Source organism: Equus asinus, chromosome 5 (assembly GCF_041296235.1).
Source record: "Equus asinus isolate D_3611 breed Donkey chromosome 5, EquAss-T2T_v2, whole genome shotgun sequence".
Lineage (NCBI taxonomy): Eukaryota > Metazoa > Chordata > Mammalia > Perissodactyla > Equidae > Equus > Equus asinus.
This window is the reverse complement of record NC_091794.1, coordinates 94,926,270-94,930,882: the sequence shown is the minus strand read 5'-3', so window position 1 is coordinate 94,930,882 and position 4,613 is coordinate 94,926,270.

Sequence of the window (4,613 nt, the reverse complement as noted above, 5' to 3'; positions counted from 1 at the left end):
TACGAGGAGCACGTGCGTGGAGCGGCCTGGCAGCCATGGGGGCAGTGCCGGCATCCAGCAGCTCCTGCCCTTTGATGGTTGGAGCAGCAGTGATGACAGGCCCGGACGTGGGGGATAGTGGTCTGTGGTCCCCTGGTTGAAGCCCAGCAGTTGATGAGGTTGTCTCTGGGTAGCCCAGCGAGGCCACCCCAGTGAGCCAGTGTGTTGGCGCTGAAGAAGTCTCTGAAAACCTCAGTCAGGGCTTCCTGGCCAGGGGGCTGGTTATGATTATGTGCTTGTGATTATGTGTTTGTCTCCACATGTAAATTTTTCTTGGAGAGGGTGTCCATCATTTCCATCACGTTTTCAAGGGGATCAACAACATTTATTTATTTGACAGACTTTGTGCCCAACACAAACTGCGCCTGGGCTCTACAGGGGATGGCAGTCCAGACAGGGTCCATATGGACTCAGGATGTAAGGCTTGGCTGTGACTGGGGACTGGCATGGGAGATGGCAGAAAGTGTGTTTCAGTGACTTGGGAGACCCAGGGTCTAGCTCTGGCTCCTCCACTTGGGGGCTGTGACATTGCATCAGTCACTTCTTTCCTTGAGCCTCAGTTTCCCCATCTGGGACAAGGGCACAACAAGCTCTACCCTTCCTACCTCCCTGGGTTTTGTGGCACCCAGAGGTAACCGTTATATTGCTGGTGGTGTCCCTAGACGGTTCAAAGTTTATCTCAGAGCAAAAGGCAATTTGGGTCAAAAACAAGGAAGTTGAAAGAAAATTGATAATAACGCTGCTGCTGTTGACCGAGCTCTTAGACAGCTCTGTGCCCGGAGCTCAGCTCCCTTCTCATCACAAGGGTCCTGTTGAGCCCAGAGGGTGTTAGCTCCCTTCCTGCTGCGGGGAGGAAGGCTGACATGCCTCTGGCACTTGGTGGAGCCACAGCCCAGACTCAGATCTGTGTGACCCTTGACCCTCCCACATCCTGGCCTCCCACCAGCCACATCTGCAGTCATGCTGCCCGTGGCCTGTCAAGCCGCACAGTGCGCACCACAGAAAGGCTGCTCTCTTCAGGCTCCAGTGGGGGTCTCCTCAGACATCTATCTCTTTGTCCCTTTCAAACAGTGATATTTAAAATGTCTGGAACCCAGAGGCAGATGCGTCTGATGTCAGCCGTCAGGCAGACTCGCTGTGAATTCTGAGAGCATCGTAGATGACTAAGAAATTCTCTCCTTTCTTCTCCCATAATCTGAAAAGACACCCAACAAGTTCATCTTTCGGTTTAAATTTGGCCAATATCTTTAGTCTCCGGATGTCTCAGATTATGAATCCTGAGCACCCACCATCTCCCCTTTCATGCATAACGGATGAAGCCAGGAAGAACAGAGTCGCCTTGCAGATTTGGTGTGACCTTCACCTGCACTGGAAGATGTTGGCATCTTCTCTCCCAGGAGCCACCATCCCAATTAAATCTCTGCAAGGCCTTCTCAACAAACCGGGATGGGGGATCGGCGGATTCATGCCCTTGGTGCTGGCGTGGGGTCTGGTCTTCCTCCGGCCACTCCATGCGTATGGACCACGGCAGGGGGCCCGTTTATTTATTAGGAAGCAAACCTTTCTCCAGTGCCTACTACGTGCCAGGCCCTGTTAGGTCCTTTACACCTAAGGTCAGTGACGCCAGTCCTAACAACCTATGAGGTGGGTGGTCCTAGTCCCATTTTCAAGATAGGACAACTGAGGGCCAGGGAGGACAAGTGAGTTGGCCAACGTCTCAACAGCGAGTAAGCAGTGGGCCTGGGATTCGAACCCCGTCTGTCTGACTCCAGAGCTTGTTTATTCCCACGGCACCACCCACCCCGGGGAGTGGAGGGCCGATCCAAGCCAAGCTGCCCAGGCCCTGCTCTGCCTGCCAGCAGCCCAGCAATGGGGAGCTTCTCCACGGCCAGCGGTTGTCTCCACAGGCAGAGTGGCAAGGCCCAGACGGGGCTGGGTCCCTAAGGCGGGGCCTCCTTCACAGACAGGTCAGAACAGACCCTTCCCACCTCTTCCCGGGGGGCAGCCCTTTGGGGCACTTCTCTGCATTTGCCCAGTTTGGGACTCGGCAGGCCGTGTCTCTTCACATCAGGACCCTTCTTGCCCCCAGCAGGCATTGCCCCGTCTGTGAGGGGTGAGGGTGTAGAATGAGCGTGGGGTCCCTGCAGGGAGGAGGGCTTCCTCTGGAGCAGACTCAGTGCGTTGCTGGCAGTGAATGCCAGCCTCGGAGGGGCCGGGAAGGAAGGCACACGTCTCTGAAACAGGCAGCGTCTACACAGGTCAGCTAGTCTAAGCTGCTGCACAGTGACGATGCTATAAGCATTATTAGCCTATTTTCGAGACAGCAAAACTGAGGCCCACGGAGCTTATGTGACCTGCCAGCCTCACACAGCTGGCGAGGGGCAGGCCTGGGGTTCAAAGCCCACATGTTCACTGTCCTGTGGTGGCCCTGCCTCTCTGCAAATCCCTTGGAACATTTGAACAACATGATGACCTTGCTCAGGAGCTTCTGAGCCCCACAGAGAGTAACCTCAGTTAAGTGCCTGGCACACGGATGCTGGGTCAGGTTGGTGCCCTTGCGTCCTGCCAGGACAGATGTGAGTTGTGTCATAAGTCCTTGTTGCCAAGCAACAATTCTGACCACCTGCTGAGCCCCAGCATGCAGCGGGGCTGCCAGGGTCTGTCCTGGCCTCTTCACAGTCCACGGGTTGTGGGTCGTGGTGCCCTGGAAAGCTGGGTGAGACATTGGAAGTCAGAGCTGAGGAAGCCAAGGGGGGCTCCCGGGAGAGGGGAGTGTTCCAGCCAGGCCTTGAAAGACGGTAGAAAGGTTGGAGCCTGCCTTCGCTAGCCTAGGAGCTCCGCGAGGTCAGGGCCTGTGGCCCCAGTGCCCACCATAGCATCTGGCACAGAATGGCCGTCAGTGACTCCAGTGAGCTCCTCAAAAGGGGGACAACCAGCCCGGCTTCCTGTAGAAACCTGCTGAGAGAAGAGACAGCCCTGGGTCCGTAGGCAGACTGGAGCCTCTGCAGCCCAGTGGCGCCTCTGCAGGTTATCCGGTCTGGAGGCAAACTCATCCTGCGGCGAACTCCCCTACGCACCCTGGGCCTCGGCGTGCTGCGTCTGTCACACACAGCCAGTGGCCTGGTGCACCCAGCCCAGCCTGGTCTGGTAAAACGTTGTGTGGTCCCCTCCTCTGCCCTGGCCAAGGATCTTGGTTTTCAAAATGTCTTTAAAGCAGGATTCTAGAATGTTATTGCTGGAAGAGCCCCTAATGGTCCTCCAGCCCACCCACTTTGTTTATAGTTGGGGAACTGAGGCCACAGAGGGACCGGACTTCCCCAGGCCGGGGGTGGTTAGGCAGAGCTGAGATCTGAGCCATGTTCTTTTCCACGGACCCCACGCCCAGGCCTCCTTCCATCCCAACAGGAGAGAGAGCTCTGTTCCCCACGCTGGCTGGAAGGGTGCTGGTGCCCGAGGTCAGCAGCGCTTGTGGGCAAGCGGAAATGGTTGTGATAAGCAGAGGCCGGAGAAAGGACCTTGGTGAATTCTCAAGCGCGTAATGAGCATCAGCTCGTCATCCATCTCCATTCTCCTCGAGGTCCCGAGGTCTCTTCTGCGGCTCAGCTGCTGGCCGGTGCCTGGAAGAAAGACCAGGGAGCTGTGATTATGAGCTCGGCCTCCAGAGCCAGACTGGCTTGGAATGTCAGATTTGCCACTTACCAGCCGTGTAAATGACTTACAGCAAATGGCTTCATGGCCTGGGCCTCAGTTTACTCGTGTGTGAAAGAGGATAACAGTCTTGTCCGAACTGGGATGTCGTGAGGAGTAAATGAGTTAATGAATGCGTTAGTCCTTGCATGGTGCTGAGAACACCGTCCACTGTGGCTGTGAGGGCCGCGCTATGGGTGGGGCAGGACGGGCTGGGGAAGACCAGTCACACCCAGGGGTAAGGCCCCTCCAAGGTGGCCAAGTTGGGAAGGAGACAAGTCGTGTCCCACCAGCTTCCACGCTGATGCCACCCAAGGGCACGCTCCCCACCCTCAAAGTGTGCCCTCAGGAAACTCTAGAAACTTCCTTGTCCAGTCAGGATTCAGTCAAGAAAACATTCCACCCTAGCTGTTTCAAGAAGGAAATAAATCTCTTAATAACAAGGTTCAGTTCACAAAACCGCTGGAAAGGCTAGGGGTGCGAAGGAGGCCCCTGCAGCAGGTCAGGAAGGGTGGGATTGGGGGACTTGATGCTGGTGGTCCCGGCGGCGGCCTGCTGCCCTGCGGCTCTCTGTGACGGGTCACAGGGGCAGCAGCTGGCACGGGGAGGGAGAAAGGTGGTGTGCAGGCGTCCGGCCCCTGAGCTGTGGGAGGGCACATAGGAAAAGGGAGGTGTGCTGAGATGCCGTCCGACGACCTGTCAACCCCTCCCACCCTCACACTCCTGGGGGAGAAACCGGGTGGTTAGTCCAGAGAAAACCTCCCTGCAGTACCGACTGTGCGCTGTGCTGGCCTGAGCCTCACACATGTTTTCTTTAGTCCTCACGACAGCCATGTGAGAGCCGAGACTCTGAGAGGTGAGGTGACCTGATAAAGCAGTGACAGAAC